Genomic DNA, 18941 nt, shown 5'->3' with positions numbered 1-18941 from the left:
ACCAGGAAAGAGAAATAAAAGACTGATGAAGCTCTGACCTGACTTTGAAATCAGAGGATAGAGAGCCCTGTTATAAATCAGTCTTAGAATAGTGAAGACATAACAGATCCTTTAAAAAAAAAAATAGACATCTACACTTTTTACATAATGCCAAGTTTAAGAAGCCTTTCAGCTTTGAGGGAATGATCTACCCTAGTTAAATTACATATTTTTTCCTATATTTTCAGTATTGTCTCATCAAAGTTAAATGCAACTTGTTCAAGATAGTTCAGAGACCCAGAACTTCTAGTCCACTTCCTTGGCAAACTCATTTTATTTACACTGAAAGAAAAAGCATATTTTTTCCTACTGCATCCTTACTTGCTTCTCCCTGTGTGTCAACCTTCTCAATATTTAGTTAATAAAAGATATATTTTAAAGTATATAGTTAAAACAACACTGAGATGTAAATTTCATTTTTTTTCCCTTAAAACCACCTTTATTACATATGTAATAAGTATTACATATATAAACACCTCTATATGCGTTACAAAATGTACATCATATCCATTTTCTTAAATAAGACTGTTCTCAAAGTAGCAAGTACATACCACTCTTAGAACTGTCTTTTTTACATTTTTAAGTAAATTGAGTTGTAAGACATATTGGCCACTAGAGATTTGTTAAATGTTGATCTGGGATTGATAGCAGTTTCTTTACAAAGAGAAGCCATCTGTGCCCATGTATCTATGACAGAGACCAGGAGAAAGACATGATTATATAAAGAAACATTGTGGGCCAGGATGAATGTTGACAGTTTAATATTGTTTTCTAGATTTGGCACAGGAAATGTATAATAAAACTGAAGACTATATTACAAACAATACCTTCTACCTTAATTAAACAGCATGTGCTATATTTCAACATGATGTCTATGTTTATAAAGATGATATAAATAAGTTCAAAATGGTATGTTATTACTTTCTTACTGTGACAAATATCTACTTTTATTCTGTGCTTATAATGTCAGAGGCTTTGTTTGCTTTACGTTATCTCACTTAATCTTCAAAATTATCCTACAGTAGAGCATTATGTTCATTTTACCCATTGTCCCTGAAAAGAAATGACATGGTTTGCATCTACCTCTCAAAAATGCTTTCACCCTTAATTTTCTCATTTTAAACTCATGGAAACCTGTGAAATAGCATCATTATTTCCATTTTGTAGACTAAACACAGAGGCAAAGTTCCTTTGCTGGGACCCAAGAAAAATTTAAGATTCTCTATTATCATTTTCTTGAAAGGGCCTAACAATTTCTCCCCCTCATATTTCACACTCTCTATATATATCTGAAGATATTAGAAGCAATTGTATTATACAGATTATTGTCTTTTCTGTATTGAATGATAAATTGGGGTGTGCCAAAATAATTAAAAGTCTTTATTTCGAAGATTAATGGTAAATTGAAAGATTCTTTAAATGTTGAGCTTATCCATTCTTCCACAGAACATTGAGTAACAGGAGAGCTGGTGATTTGAAATGGCATTTTACATTATAATTTCAACTTAAATGAGATTTTGAATATTTTAATAAGTTATGTAGTGTTTTCAATAGAATCTATAATTGACATCTCAAAGTAAAACTTTCCCTTTCATTTCTTTATGCTTGAGCAACTTTTTAAAGAACGTTTATATGAAATGCCTTTTAACATTTTAATTATTGATGTTAATGTTTGACACCAAAAGTTGGTAAATTCAGTTTCCTAGAGCACTACCCTCTTCAAGGGAGCACTTAAAAGAATATATTGACCCAAGTAAGTAGGTCAACTTTGCAAAGAAGGTTTTGAAACTCCTGCCTAATTGCCTCCATAAATGTACTGTTTTGAATATTTTTTAGTGTAATAACATCTTTTCCATGGAAGGTGATATTTATGCCATATCATGATTTGATAATAACACTATAGTAAATGGCAGCTATGTTACCATGTCAGGTCGGAAAAATTGAGTGATCTTTATAAACCTCATCAGCTGTATTTAAAAGACTCTCCTTTTCCAGCCTTTTCCCAAATTCAGCCTCATATATATAATTTACCCCCAAATTGTGATTATTATAAATCATATGACTGATTATAATGGAATAAATGATTTATAAAGCAATCATTCTCTGGGCTGCTTCCTTGCTTGAATTATTCATGTATTATAAAATATACCAAATTAAAATTATCAATATTTTAGTTGCAAAATTAGAAGGGTATATCTAAGGAAAATATTAACAAAGTAAATTGTACCCTTGACTGGTAAAGTCTTATTTCAAATGAACCTTTAAAAAGTGCAATATCAAAAAAAAAAAAATGAGGAAAGAGTCAAATCATCTTTGTTATCTTGGTAAATGTGAAAAAGAAACTCCAGAGAATGAGAATATTTACAAATTGAAGAATCGTAGGATGTTCTCCTTGTGACAGTGAAGAAACATTGATGACTTTTCCAAACTACACAAGGCATAAAGTCCATTTTCACCAGGGTCCTCTGTTCTGGAGATTCCCGCTGAGACCAGCTTCCTTGGTGTCCCCCACAGAGGCTGTGCCTGGAGCACAAATGTAGTTTAGGCAGTTTAGCATCAACTGAGTGAGACTAGACTGTCACATCCATTTTTGCATCAAGAACATTCAAAAATGGAAGATTGTATTCATGATAAGTCCTCTACTACTCAGACAAAAGGTTGAGAGGAAAGAAGAGAGAATGGGAGTCATACTCTTTGTTAACAGAACTTAATTTTTTCAACCTCTTGTGGTTTCTGTTCTTGTTTTCCAGAACTGCACAGATGTAAAGTGTTACACTCTTAAAGAACCACTACACTTGAATGCCTTTGCTGGGGAATTTTTATAATGGCCTGGATCCTGCCTTATCAATACCATTTTTTTATTCTTAAACTCAATGTTCAGGTCAACTTTTAATTGCAATTCCCAAATACCCCATTCATCTCACCTTGGCATTTGTTTTTTCCTCATCTTGTAGTACCCTTCCTTCTTCACCTGGATAATGACCATGCATCTCTTGCCTGAGTTTCTATGCCATTACTTAACGGAAATAAATTTCTAATGGTTCACAAAACCTGTGCTGTCTCATCTAGTCTACCTATACCCTGTATTTATCCTCATCTTAGCCGTGAAAGCAATGGGCTGTAAAATCTAATAAGCTCGTTTTCACAAATACTGTGGAACTTTAATGACAGCTGGGACTGTGTGTCTGTCTTGCTGCTGTTTTTTTAATGCTAGCACAATACCTGGTACATAGGAGATTATCAGTGCATATTTTTTGGTTGTATGGGAGATTATCAATATGACTGTGGAACAGCTACCCAAATCCTACTGTGTATAACACGTTTGTACATAAACATATTGAGTTTCAACAAAGGAAATCAAGGAAACTTATTGCTAATCACTTTTGGTGTCTGACCATTTGTAGAGAAGACAGTAGTTGCAAACACATGACTGCATCTCAATATTTGACTACAAAACAAGTTTGAGCTTTTCAAGTACTTTAAAAACTATGCACTTTTATTACTATTATTATTTTGCTTTTTTAGGGCTGCACCTGTGGCATATGGAAGTTCCCAGGCTAGGGGTTGAATCAAACCTACAGCTGCCAGCCTACACCATAGCCACAGCAATGCCAGATCCAAGCTGCATTTGCGATCTACACCACAGCTCACGGCAATGCTGGACCCTTAATCCACTGAGTGAGGCCAGGGATCAAACCCGCATGGTTCCTAGTCGGATTCGATTCCACTGCACAATAGGAACTCCAAAAGCTATACACTTTAACACCCTTAGAGAAAGGAATTATGAAACATAAGAATCATATGTCAAAAAATGGAATCATTAGTAACTAGATCCACCCTAAGAAATCAGTCTCCTGAGTCCAAGTTTGGTGAACTTAACTTATTAATCTATCCCATAACTTGTCCCTTATGTAAAACAAATTAGAAGATTTTGCCTTAAAAATATTGTGCTAATGAGGAAATGTTCCCATATTCTATAATACTATATTCAAGATTTGTAAATCATCATTAAGAGATTTTGCTGTTTAATTATAACATCTCCCATATAGTGTATAAGTTATGAATAATGCACTTGCAATACATAAAAAATATATTATAGTTTAGAAATTGCATTTATTTTCAACATTGAAAATTACTGAGCTGTATATTCTCAAAGCAAGAAATATTCTGGTTACCCAGATACCAGTAGGAATTAATGAGTCCAAAGCAATTGAGAATTTATGCAATACCAGGTCAATCTTGTTCTCTTTTATACCATCTTTGGGAAAAAATTGACATAACATTTAAAATGCTTTATAAGGGAATAATTCATAAGTAATAATTTAATGATCATTATAGATATAGAATGCTAAAGAGGTAATAGCAGATTTTGGAATGAAGATCACAAGTTATGATTCTTCCCTGACGTCATCTAGGCAGATCAGAAACATGCATTCCTCTTTGCATTATTCATCTAGAAGAGTGGAACACTGAAATTTCTGCTTTGGTTCATTTACCGTCAATAAATATTCCTACATTATAATTATAAAGCATATCATGAAATAAAACTATTTCAATATTTAAAAAAGCATTTTATGAGCATTCTTGGCTAAAATTTTATATACTTTTATGTTTGTCATTATTACATTTAAGAAAATAAGTTTAACAAATTATCATATGTGATACTGTATATTTTGTTCCTTTTAAATGTTAAATACAATGATACCTATATATATGCACTGTGTGTGTATATGTATATATGAACATATTTGTGCGTTTGACGTTGTAGCTCATACCGCATTTTATAATAGTTACATTTGATTTTTACAAAAATTACAAAAGAAAGTATGCATGGCATTATAAAGGGAGACATTTAGATAGAAAATCTTCATGTTCAAATATTTGATTCTTTGTATAGGACTCTGCAAACCAACTAACTGAAAGTCTCTTCATTCTAAATTGCATGTGAAAAATGCTGCATTATGTGGACTGGATTTTGATTTTAATCTATGTATTTACTATCATTAATAATTCTTATTAATGGAAAGTTTTGGCATACTGAAATTCATCAAATCGATAGAATTATCTGTCACATTAGATACAATGAGATAATTTTTTCTACTAGTTTTTATTACTATTTACTGATATAAATAATTTAATTATGCATTTTAAATAAAATATATAAAATAAATAAATATGAGAAATAAAATTACACATTTGATTGTGAGATAAAGTGTAGACCTCAATTTTTTATTTTTAAAAGGTGTGATTATGTAAAACAACAAAGTTAGAACTAGCTCATCTTTTATTAGCTGTTCTACGAATCTCTTAATAGATGCTTTTTTTTGTCCAATGGCATTTTTTAACATCACCATACCCCACTTCATACTCTGTCCTTATGATTGAAAGGCAGGGTCCATGTGGTTGATTTTTCCACCATATTGTAAACTGAACATCTCTTTCGAGCTTTATGCTATTTGGACATATGATCCTCTATCTTCATTATTTCCAGTAACTTCAGTTTCTTTGATTACACTTTCCTGATTTTTTTCCCTCTTATCTATCTAGCAAATTCATATTCATTCTGCTTTGCTGATATTTCGGCCTCTATTCATTCTGAAAATATTGGTATAACTACCAATTCATTTCTAGGACACCTACTCTACAAAGACTTCTTAAGCAGAAAATACCCTCTTCTCTGGATTTAATGTCACATATATGCTTGTGGTTCATAATGCACATGTCCAACACAAATATATTTTCAACCACCTACCCACCCCACATTAGAAGTAAAATTAAGTGACATTTTGCTAACTATTCATTCCAAGGTTCATTCTCTCAAAAAAATGATGTATAAATAAATGTTTAAAAGTTTAGATTCAGCTTTGATGATGCCATCTTTGTCCTTATCTTTCCATTTCTTAACAATCATCAAGCCGTTACAATTAGCTCCCAAATATTTCTCCCATCTATCTACTTTATTCCCTCCCTACTGCTTTTGGTAATCTTGCTCTCTTCCAATTAATTGTTCTCCAAGTTGATAAAACTGTATTTATAAAATACAGATTGAATTGAAAGTCTCCTTGAAGTCATCTAATGACACTCCTTTATATAAAGATTGAATTCCATACCATGACTTACAGAATAACTCATCAATAATTCCTCCGTATTTTATGTTCCAGACTCTTTGGATCTCTTCCAATGCATTATTCTGTCATACCTCTAGGTTTTCACCACATATGCACAACGCTAAACTTTTTACTTCATGTCTTTCCTGATCTGCATTACTCCTACATTTATTGTGCTCTCAGATTAAGCATGATTTTCCTGGAAGTAATTTAGGAAGATTAGAGGGAGTTAAGATAGAAAAACTGGTTCAGTTGAGTTTAAAAACGATAAATTCATAACGTTATGCTATGGGTGTGTAGCATAACACACCCACACACACACACACACACACATATATATATACACACACACACACATAATACATATATATGTATATATGTATGTACTTGAAGTATTCTATATAAAGTATTTACTGTGGGAGTAAAGACTGAAAATAGTGCCTACATTGGCTTATTTCATGCAGTTTTTAGGATATCTCTCCAATAAAAACTATGTCAAACACTAAAACAATGGCTTCAGATAACATTTTTTTTTAAAAAAAAGAATACTGCTGTGTAGCACTGGGAACTCTGTCTAGTCAATTATGATGGAACACGTAAAGTGAGAAAAAAGGATGTATACATGTATGTGTAACTGGGTCACCATGCTGTACGATAGAAAAAATATATATATAAAGAAATGAAAAAAAAAGAATACCATGTCATGTTATCATGTTTCTTTATCAATGTATCTTAAAAGTTTAACAAATCTAATTTCTAGTTAGCTACTGTTAACAAAAGCATGCCCCAAACAGAAGCTGTTTTCTACTATTAACTAATTGATTCTCAGTGGAACAAATTAGCTACAAAATTTACATAAAATGAGGTGATAAGGCTGATTCTCAAACAACTTTTGTTGTTACAATGCAGCATCTTTTAAAAGGTATAATAATAAGATTTTAAATACTAATTATACAAAAAAATGTATTTTTTTTACATTTTGTATTATAATTTCAGTTGTCATACTTGCATCTTGCCAGCTTTTTTTTTTTAACATTTAAACAGGTTGTTCCAACTATCAGAGCATTAAATTAGAATATAAAAGTAAAATTTATCTCTGTGTTGTAAGAGTATTTTGACTAAAAGTAGACTCAAGTAGACAGGTGAATAAGAAATGTGATTCCCATAATTTTGCTTTTGTTGTTTTCTGATTAGAGTTTATGTTTTAATTTTAACATTAAGAAATCCATATTTACTTTTTGAAATAAAATTATATAATTTTAGGTCATTAATTTACTTCTATTTTGCCTAGATTTCCAGATCACTGCTTGATGACATTTCAAACTGTGGGTACATAATCTTTTGGTTTATCAGAGATTCAATTTTCTCTTTGAGATTGCTGTCTCTGAAATGCTTGTCTTTAGATTCAAATCTATATCCTGCTTCTCCTCTCATTTTGGATGCCTAAGAAAGTGATGTTTTTCTCAAAGCAAGCTCATATTTGTGGTTTCCTTTGAGTAAATTGCACCAGTGAACTATAGGATAGTCAGGTTTAGAAGGGCAAAGACTTTTCGGATTACCTTGCCTCCATACCTCTCTCTCCCTATGGTGTGAGAGGATGAATGGCACCGCACAGCAAGTCTGTATTAAATTCTGATATAAGAAGTCCTCAAGAAGCAAAGGAGAAAATGTAGGTACCTTACTAAAAACAGACAAAATAAATATTTGGAACACTGCATCAGCTTTATCTTTAAAAATTTCTATTTAATCAATTTTATTTCTCACATTATCACTGCGAACTACTGCTTTTTGTACTTTTGTGTGACAGTCACTAATTCTCATGCCATGCTTGATTTTTCTTTTCATGCATGTGGCAGTTTACTCTTGTCTCACAAGAACTAGACTGGGATATTTTACTTTCTGTATCTAATAAACTATAAGTCGAAGTAATGGGTGACACATCTGGGTAGACCCTTGAGAGTTGTTCACTTCATTCTAGCTTCCTTGCCTGTGTAACCATGGAAGCATGTGGAGATGAGGCCTGAATCTCTGAATAACCAGCGTGGAGACTTTCGGCTGACCCGAGATAGAAAGGTGGTATGAGGATAGTTCCTGTTGTGGCTCAGCAGGTTAAGAACCTGACTAGTATCCATGAGGATGCAGGCTTGATCCCTGGCCTCACTCAGTGGGTTAAGTATCTGGAGTTGCTGCAAGCTGTGGCATAAGTCACAGATGTGTCTCAGATTTGGTGTTGCTGTGGCTGTGGCTATGGTCAGCAGCTGCAGCTCTGATTCAAACCCTAGCCTGGGAACCTCCACATGCCAGATGCAGCCCAAAAAAATGAAAGAAAAAAAAGAAATGTGGTATGAGGAAAATTTTTTTGTTGTTTTAATACACTGAGATGAGTGTGTTCTTATTCCATCACATAATCAAATCTTTCCTTACTTACAGTTTCCGTACCAACTTCCATTCTCTACTTACTCAAACTTTTTTTATTCATAATCACCTTAATGATTTCTCTAAAAGCTCAGCTACTTCCATATCAAAGTATTATGTATCTCTCCACTCCCTGGTAAGTTAAATACAAACTCTTGGGACCTAAATTTGAGATTATATTCACCATCATTGCCATTTTGGCAGTAGTTGTGAAATAGATATTTGGATACATCGGATAAAACCAGAAAAGGAACAAGTTGTAACTGGGCAGGTTTTAATTCTATAACATTTGCTGAAAATAGGGAGAAAATTTACCGTCTTGGCCTACAAGTCTGACTTTGGGTCTACAGAAAGATTATTCTCATGAAAGAAAGAATCATTATTATGGGGAAAAAATATAGTGATTGAATTGATCATTTAAATTTTAATTGAAAATAATGTGCCATGACGTTTTCCTCTTCAACCCAGATCTAGTCTCCAATCTTCTTCATCATTTTCTGTGTATTAAGTGGCTGACCTAGATGGGCTCTGTCAACCACTTCCCATGCAAAACCCTCAAGAATGAGATTAGTGCCCTTATAAAAGAGATCATAAAGCGCTTTGGTCTCCTTTCTGCCACATGAGGACACAAGGAAAAGATGAGGCAGGAAGGAGCTCTCCAGAGATGGAATCTACAGGTGTGTTAATCTTGGACCTCCTGGCCTTCAGAACTATGAGAAATAAATTTTGATTATTTATAAGCTATCTATTTCTATGGCATTTGTTATAGAAGCCTGAACAGACTAAGATAGAAACTGGTACCAAGCTGTGGGTATGTTATTGTAACAAATACCTAAAAACGTAGAAATGACTTTGGAACTGCTAGTTGAGGCCAGAAGAGTTTTGAGGGGTGTGCTAGAGCCTACCTTGCCATAAACAGACCTTTAAAGGTGACGCTGGTGAAGTCTCAGAAAGAGAAGAAGACAGCTATATGAAAGCTTTAGTTTGCTTAGAGAACACGTAAGTAATCCTGTTTACAGAAGGTTGGTTGAAATATGAACAATGAAGGTCATTCTGATGAAGTCTCGTGTGGAACTGAGGATCACATTTTTAGTCACTAGAGGAAAGGAGATCCTTGTTATAAAGTGGCAGAGAACTTAGATGAGCTGTGTTCATGTCCTGGTGTTTTGTGGAAGATAGAAATTGCAAGAACTGAAATTGGGTGTTTGGCTGAGGAAATCTTTGAGCAAAGTGTTGAAGTAGTGACCCACCTCTCCCTATCTGCTTATAGTGAAATGTGAGACGAGAGAAATAACCTGAAGATTACATTGAGAAACAAAGAGGAACCAGAAATTTAGAATTTGGAAGATTCTCAGGCTTTTCATACTGAAATGGATGAGAAAGTCTGTTGGGGAGAGAACACTAAGGTTGGGGCCTCATTGCCATTCGATAAGGCAATTAGTCAGCCATCTCAATAGCCACCTGGAAATACTATCCCAGGTAAAGGAAGAAGGACCCCAAAGGCAATCCCAGATCATTAGGATGGCTTCGTCTATCAGGGGTTCAGAATGCAAGGGCCAGAGGGCAGAGTGGTTGACCTCAGCAGGTCTTGCCAGCACCACCTCACATGGCAAGCCCCATTTCCTGTCTGGAGCAATCCCAGGTGGGGCATTGCAGGCCTCAGTGAAGGCCAGACCCAGTGGCTACCCCTCTAGAGGTAGGTGGCAAACTCTGATGGTGTCTTCATGGCTTTCCATGTTGGCACACATGCACAAGCTGAGAGCCACTGGGCAAAGCTGCCTTCACCTAGATTTCAGAGGGCCAGGCCCTGCAGAAAAATCTGGAGAAGGCAGCATCCGCTTAGAGGGTCCAAACTAGAAGAGCCACCTGCTCCCCTGTAGAACTGCATGTGGCAGGTCCCAATTGGGAAGAGCAGAAGAAGCAGAGCTGTCCCTAGGAAGAAGTGCAGGCAGTAGACTCCAGCCCCTGGGAGCTAAGGAGGTGAAACCACAACCCCAGCAGAAAGAAGATTCTTTTTTGAGCCTGAACATTCAATGCTGTCGTGTTAGGTTGTAGATTTATCAAAATCACTCATTTCTGCCACTCCTTCCTTCATTCCTATTTCTCCCTTTGGGATTAGCAGTGTCTATTCTATGCCGATTACACAACTGTGTTTTAGAAGCACTATACAGATTCATAGCTGTAGAGGACGTTGCCTCAGGATGAATTATACGTTTAGTCTCAACCATATCTAATTTTGATGATTTTTAGATTAGACTTTCAACTTTATACTTTTGAGTTGATGCTGGACCAAGTTAAGACTTTGGGGGATATTCCAGTTGAATGAATGTATTTTGTGTGAGAGAAGGACATGGATTTGGGGGTTCAGGAACAGAAAGAATGCTATAGACAGTGTTGTGTCCTCCCAAAATTCTTATGTTGAAACCTAATCCCAGACATGATGTTATTCAGAGGTGGGGCCTTTGGGTGATTAGGTCAGGAGAGTGGAACAGCCCCTTCACTTCTTCCTCCATATGAGAAAGACAACCATCTAGAAACCAGGAAATGGCTGTTACCAGACATTGAATCTATTGATGCCTTGATCTTGGACCTTCAGCCTCTCCAAGTGTGAGAAATAAATTTCCGTTCTTTATAAACCACCCAGTCTATGGTATTTTGTCAGAGGAGCCCAAACAGATTAAGACACCCTGGAAGATTATCAAAGTCAGGGGGAAGTGTGGACATTCATGTGTGTCTCTTAGTCCCTGTGGGATCAACACAGAGGGGCTGTGTTCCTGTGTGAAATTCCATACACTGTACTTCTGTATTTCTGGATCCTAGCAACGAGCCTATCCCATCTTTCCCAAGGAGAGAGTCACAGCTCCATGTGGTTAAACAATAGTAAATGCACTATCCTTTCGCTGCTCAATAACCCCTCTGCTCTTTGTAAATGACCGTTTAATTACCCCATTAATTATTTTACTTTGGGTGGGTTTTATGATAAGTTGCTGACTGACTTAAATTTAGCTAAATATGGTCTAGTTGCTGAATATTTGTAGTTAAAAATAATTTTCGTAGTTAACATTCTATAAATTTGAGATATAATATTGATATAATATTGAGTAAATACATCTTGGGGCCAGAATGATGAAATAAATATGAAAAAGTGCTATTAACAATTAGTGTCTGGCTTACTGTCAAAATCTGTTTAAATATTAATAAAATCACACCTAGGATAACATCCATGATTATATTTCTACGACAAAAATAGTATCAAACCCTAGAGTGAGACTGCAGGCTCTATAAAACTATTGAAAATGAGAATCTAGAATGTAGTCACAACCTCATTTGCTATGTGTCTGTTATGTACCTCATGACTTTTTCTGTTTTAGTACATATTCCAGCTTCTCTCAACAAATCTAGCCACAATGATCATCTCTTTGGGGGATGATAAGCATTTAATTGAATATATTTATCAAGAGCACTTGAATACAAAAATGATTGTCATTAAAATAAAATAGCCATTATTTTTGTATAAGCTTCACCATTCTGTCATTACAGAGGAGGTCAGAATATAATAAAATGTCTCACTCAGGTTTTGAATGAGACAGCAGAGACATTAAGAATGAGGGGAACATGATGCATTTCTTTTCAGAAAATGTATTCACAAAGAATCTTAAAATTTGTCCTTTTGGGCTGTGCAGTTTTGCCAAATGGCCCAGGTAGAGTTACTTCTTTTTCTACTGTCAGAGGTAAGGACATAAAAAGAAAGAAACCCTTCACCCTTTAAACATTCTTTCATGCTTCTGCCTACAGTCATTTAGCAATGGGAATTATAACATTTTTTTATATTTATTCCCCTGATAACAATGCTTTGAATAACAACGTGACTTTAGAATTGAGAGTAATCTTTAGAATAATTTATATGCTTACCAGTATTGTTAAAATTCACTTACTGTCTAAATATTTCTATTTATATGCAGGGATAAGTATTGTGTTAGTATTCTTATCTATTTATTAATATTTTAATAAATAGATAAATCTTAAGCTGATTTAAAACAAAAACCTTTAAGGAATTCCCGTTGTGGATCATTAGGTTAAGAAACCAAGTAGTATCCATGAGGATGCGGGTTCAATCCCTGACCTTGCTCAGTGAGTTAAGGATCCAGCGGTGCTGTGAGTTGTGATGTAGGTCGCAGACACAGCTTGGATCTGGGTGTTGCTTGGGCTGTGGCCTAGGCTGGCAGCTGAAGCTCCAAACTCCAATTTGACCCCTACCCTGCGAACTTCCAAAAACCTCAGGTTTGACTATAAAAAGTAAAAACAAACAAAAAACCTCTATTATATTTCAATTTAATTCAGTATTCATCTGGCATAGTATAATTCACATACAGCAAGCTGTGGTCCGTAACAATATTAATAATAATATTTGTTGAATAATCCACATGTATTAAATTTTAACAGCATCATACTAACATTGTTTATTTTAATCCTTATTTCAATCCTGTGAAAAAGTTATTTAATTTTAGGAATATTAGAATGTTTAAGAAATTAAAGACCACTGAGATTTGGAAATGACCATCTCACATAGTTACCAAATGAAAAATCCCTATAATGTTGGTGATGCTGACAACTACTTGATGAAACGATTAGAGAAAATAGTATACTCTACTCTGTCTCCCAAAAGAATGAGAGTAATCTTTGAGTCATTTAAAAAACAAACAAAAAAAACTTTCTCAAATTAAACTTTCCCATTCACCTACCATAGTGAATGTTCTTGACATTTTAAGTAAGTCTTTGCTGTCTTGATTAGCTATCTTAATAAATCAAGTACTGTTATAACACATATGTGATCTCATTTTTTTAAATTTAAGAAAATAAATATTACTCAACTTCAATTGTTTTGAAACTTTGTTTACATCACAAAGTTTCAAATATTCAGCTGTCTCTATAAACAAGACCAATTTATCTATAACATAAATAATTATGAGTATTTGTATATATTTTAATTTCTATTTTATAGCAATAAAATGAAAATATAATAGTGTGAGGTCTGTATAGGTCATATTTCTTAGACACATGATGATCACATAAATATCATTTTGCTGAGAATGAGGAAAATTAGGAATATACAGAATATTAAGTCTTTCTGAATTTTCTTTAGGTGACTTAAATTATAGCTGGAATTGATCATATTACTTCACTCAGTAGGATTCAAAATAAAATTTATACTAAAGCAATTTGAGAAAAAAAAGTGTATTTTTCTTTATTTTCTCAAAACTGTTAACATTCACCATTATTATAAGCAGGTGGATTTTCAGTATAATTCAGTCATAATAAAAATGTAATTCAATATGCTCTTTTTTCACTTTAGACTTAATAACATTTGGTATTCCTTCAGTTGTTAAGATTAAAATACAGAGAGCCAAATATAAATGGAATATATCCAACTTCAATATAAAAATCAACTTTCCCAAAGGAATATTTTCCTAAACTCAATTTCATCCAAACACCTGGGGTAATAGGTTGTATATATGCATCAAGAGAGGGCCAGAGGGTTAAGGATCCATCACTGCCACAGGTGTGGCTCTGGTTACTGCTGTGGCAGGGGTTCAATCTCTGGTCCAGGAACTTGCGCATGCATCAGGTGCAGCCAAAAAAAATAAAAAGTAAAAACATTTAAAAAAGGAAAGAAAGAAGGAGCCGTTGTTAGAATGTTATAATTTAGAACACAGATTCCCAACCTCTGCTTATGCATCTGTAAAACTAATAACTGTACTTTAATATTGGGAAGTGTAGATTATTTTTTTAAAACTATTTTAAATTTTAATTAAATCAATAATCCTTTCCATGAATTTGTGCTCTGAATAGATTCTTCTTTACTTTCCTAGTAACTTATTTTCAGACATAACTCTAATTCTTCTGCCACTTTCTAAGCTATCACATTGGAATAAGAAACAAAAATATTATGGCCACAAATAATACCTCCTGGAGAAGAGTTAACTTGATAAAAATTCTCTATTGTCCTGTTGGTGATGATAAAGAATTTTTGTTGGTCTTATCTCTTTATAACTCAAAAAATAAAACAAAATGATAGAATTTGTAGGCAAGAAAATTGCTTTTTTAGTGTTCCCTATCATTGCAGTTCATGACATCAGAGAATATTTATATTTGCATTTTTTTTCAGATTCTGACTGGAGATGCAAAGATGTTGCTTATTGTAAGAAAATTAACTGTTTATCCATAATATAAACTTGGATATGAATAATGTCTCGCACATAACAAGTAGTCAATATCTACATAACGAATAAGTTCATAAGCATAAAATATGGCAGATTTAACATCCTATAAAAAATATATTATATATGACTGATCTCTTTTTATACTCTATAAATACTATTGGCATATAGAATTATAATTCCAAGTCAGTGCAAAATAAAAAATCTGTGACTTTAGGATAAATGAAAACTTTAACTCAATTTTAGTTTTTGCATAATGTAGTACTTATAAATACTTTTAAAATACATATACACGAGCCCTAATCAAAGTCTAAATCAGGGTTGTCTGAAGGATGACATAGTTTGCAATTTCAGTAATTTTAAATTAATTTTAATGTCTTTGAAAACTTTTTATTATAGTTTATTTACAATATTCTTCCAATTTCTGCTGTACCGCAAAGTGAGCCAGTTATGCATTTATATACACATTCTTTTTCTCACGTTATCGTCTATCATGTTCCATCACGAGTGATTATAGTTCCTTGCACTATACAGCAGGATCTCATTGCTTGCTTATCCAATCCACTCCACCTGCAATAGTTTGCATCTACTAACCCCAAACTCTCAGTCCAACCTACTCCCTCCCCGTCCTCCTTGGTAACCACAAGTGTGTACTCCATGTCCATGAGTTTGTTTCTTTGATGTAGATACTATCAAATTTTTTAGGTATAGAGAAAAAATCTTAATTAAAAATATTTTCTATAAGATGGGAAACTAAAAGAGATTTATATGAGAGATATTAAAACTAAAGAATAAAGGATATAATTTTCCACAGTCTTCCATGCTCAACTTTCTTTCACTGCATGCATTACTTAGCCAATAATCTTCATACATTCTTAATGCTTGAAACTATGCAGGGCATCGGAGTATGAATTATGCTTAAACAAAGTTGAAATTACTCAAGTGTTTTAAGAGCTTAAAGTGTGATTATACCTATATTTCAGAATGCATATATGAGAAGATTGAAGAAGTGAAGCTGAGGAGGAGACCATCGAGAACGGATCAATCAGGACTTTAACACAGTAATGCAGACAAGCCAGGAGAGAGTCTTGGGCTAGGAAAGTGAAGAAAAAGTGATTTCAATGAATTTCATTTTTGACAATCAACTGAAATATGCAAGTCCCAGCTATATATAGATGAAAGATCCAAAGGAAATGTAGCTCTCTCATACGGGGGTGACAGCATGTGAGATTTCAAGTCTCTATGTAATATAATTTCGTCTGAACACGTGCATGTATTTGGCAGTTCTTGGAACTGGTTGTGTGTCCAATTGAAGCTTATGAAAAAAAATATAAGCTAAAGAAATTTTTATGGGCCTAATTAAGTTCCTAAATTATTTTCAAGGCTTTAATAAATAGTTATCAAGATTAAGTCGTACTACAATGAAGAAACAGTGGTATAGAACATATGGTCTTGTATTTTGGATAGAGTTATTTTTGTTTCTTTTTATTTGCTCTGCATGTGGTTTATCTATCTCTTTATCTAGCCATATCTATCTCTCAGTTAATAGCTTAGCTTTTCTTTATTTTATGCTGATTTTCTTGAAGCCTGTGATTGAGTAGAGATGCCAGAATTTAAATCTGAGTGGAGAATTAGGATGCAATCTGGTCTGTACAAAGTGGGTTCCTGGATAAAATAAAAATATAGTTTTTATTCATTCTGATATTCCTAGTTTGAGTAGACCAAGCCATCTGCTCTTTAAAATCTTCCAATGAAGAGCTATTTTAGTTAGATCTGAAACATGTCAGTGATACATGCAACCTGAATACATTATTGTAATTCCATTAATTGTAATGAATTTGTGATGTCCTTGAGGCACCCTATTTTATTCAGCTTTATGGCAGCTGCCTGCATCCAGCATACAGTTAGTAGTTAACAAATGTTTGCTATTTTAATTATATAACATATATTATCACAAAAATAACTGAATAAAATTGTGTAGTTAAGTATTTAACACAGTTCTAAAACAATTATGAAAATGTTTTGAAAATCCACCCCCTACTTGAAAAAATTGTTTTGTGTTTGAATGTATTCATGTTCTTTGACCCAGTAATTTCACTCCTATGTGTATTTACAAATTTGTACATAAATGCAAAAAAAAGACATGTACATATATGTCTTGGAGGCATAAATATTAATAGCTTAAACTATAAACAAGCCCCATGCTGTAATACAATGGTTATAATTGGTGTATTATTTGTATATGTTATACATTACTATAAATAATATATATGGTACCTATAGTTATAGAAACACATGTGTAAGATATACATAGTAATAAATAGACATATTTTAGGTTATAATAAACACAAAATAAACTATTCAGTAGTATGTTGGTACATGATTTTCAAATTATTATATATTAATCACAATTGTCCCATTCCTCCTAAAATCATAGATACTGTAATTATACTTTTGTGTATCTATCCAGGGCAAGGAACTGCTCACACATGCACATTACTTTTTCCTCTTTCTTATTCTTTCAGTACTTGGTATTCCAACCAATGATACTATTTGACTTTCAATATTATGGAGGAAATAATCCATGGAGTCACTCTACTACTCATCTTCTTTGTTATTTCTTGGTTAATTTTTAAAAATTTGATCATATGTACATGATTAGAGGACATATAACTTGCAATATTTCTGTTGCTCTAAAACTCATATTTGTTTTATATTTACTCTTTGTATAAATATGTTCAATTATCACTTCTTGTCCTTTAGCTGTAATTTCCCAAGTTATTTCTTGTTTGCTTAAAGCTCATCCTCTAGTAATTTCCCAAGACAGCCTCATGAGCACAAAATGAGTTCTTGCTTGCATGTTTAAAATAATTTTATATTGGCTATATACTCGAGGAAATTTGAACTGCTTTTAAAGTTCATGGATCACACGGTCTTTCTCAAACTATACAGTAGGAGTAACTCAATTGGACTGTGATTTTTCATTATGCTTTTGAGAATATTGAGACCACTTGATTTATTTTCCATTACAAGTGATTAAAAAAAACTTGATTCCTTTTATTTTTAGTGTACAAGGGTGTTATCTGAATGTGACAATTAACCATTTTAAATGAATTTTTCTTAGCACACTGAATAGAATAACATTTCAATATGTAGATTCATATAGCTGTGTTCACAGAAGTATTGCTGTGCCCACAGCCTGCAGAAGTACCCAGGCTAGGGATCAAACCCACACCATAGCAGTGGCAATATCAGGTTCCTAACCCACTGAGCCACCAGGGAACTCCAAGTATTTCATAGTTTTAATAACTCATTAGACTGAAGGGGAGAGGGGACACAAGAAGATTCCCTCAGGAGTTCCCATCGTGGCTCAGCAGGTTAAGAACCTGACATTGTCTCCCTGAAGATATGGGTTTGATCCCTGGCCTCACTCAGTGGGTTAAGGACCTAGTGTTACTGCCAAGCTGCTGCATAGTTTGCAGATGCAGTTCAGATCCAGTGCTGCTGTGGCTGTGGCATAGGCCAGCAGCTGCAGCTCTGATTTGACCCATAGCCTAGGAACTCATATGCTGTAGGTGAAGTCCTTAAAAAAAAAAAAAAAAAAAAAAAAAAGATTCCCTCAGGAGCAAAAACTGAGTTTTCTTATCTGTTGCTGTATTGTTTTTCAGGATGGAAGGTAGAATATGTGAAGACAGTCAGTAGAAGAGGAAAAAATAATGTTAAAAAGGAAAAGCTGGAATTTGAGTCACCCTTCACAGCAAAAAAAGAGATTTCCCAAAGGGTTAAACATAAAATAAAACAAACAACAAAAATTATAAAAGGAAGTGCATTTACAATGGAATGGGAGCTGTAACTGCCAGCCTACATCACAGCCACAGCAACACCAGAACCGAGCCACATCTGCAACCTGCACCACAGCTCATGGCAATGCCAGATCCTTAACCCACTGAGCGTGGCCAGGGATCAAACCTGCAACCTCATGGTTCCTGGTCGGATTCATTTCCTCTGCACCATAAGGGGACCTCCAAGAAAGCATATTTTAAAAAGAGTGAAAAATCTTTAAGATAACACATATACAGCTTTACAATGTTACTTAAGAAGTTATTATTAGGGTATATTTATAGTCATAATTTCTTGATTTTTTTCCCTTTTGTTTATTTAT

The 18941-nt window shown here is 33.8% G+C and overlaps 1 protein-coding gene and 1 long non-coding RNA gene across 11 annotated transcripts in view; one reads left to right on the top strand and one right to left on the bottom strand.

Annotated features, from left to right (window-relative positions):
- Window positions 1-17149, top strand: part of LOC146398661 (uncharacterized) — a 200129-nt gene extending 182980 nt beyond the window's left edge. The window contains exon 3 of the long non-coding RNA XR_014820099.1: window positions 15763-17149. This is a non-coding gene — a long non-coding RNA (uncharacterized LOC146398661). The remainder of the gene's footprint in view (window positions 1-15762) is intronic.
- The window catches only part of LOC146398660 (uncharacterized), a 519413-nt gene that overhangs the window by 174551 nt on the left and 325921 nt on the right, over window positions 1-18941 (bottom strand). Inside the window, exon 5 of one of the 10 annotated variants that reach the window (XR_014820074.1) lies at window positions 221-2562. The exons of the other annotated variants lie outside the window; for them this stretch is intronic. The gene's annotated coding sequence lies outside the window, so the exon portion shown is untranslated. Of the gene's footprint in view, window positions 1-220; window positions 2563-18941 lie in introns of those variants that run through there. 10 annotated transcript variants of the gene reach the window in all.

Source organism: Sus scrofa, chromosome 11 (assembly GCF_054392235.1).
Source record: "Sus scrofa isolate SSC_HxYL_T2T_F1_AM1 chromosome 11, Sscrofa_HxYL_maternal_Yorkshire_Landrace_v2.0, whole genome shotgun sequence".
In the NCBI taxonomy this organism is placed as follows: domain Eukaryota; kingdom Metazoa; phylum Chordata; class Mammalia; order Artiodactyla; family Suidae; genus Sus; species Sus scrofa.
Note: the sequence above shows the minus strand (reverse complement) of the source record. Positions and strands in the feature narration are given on the sequence as shown.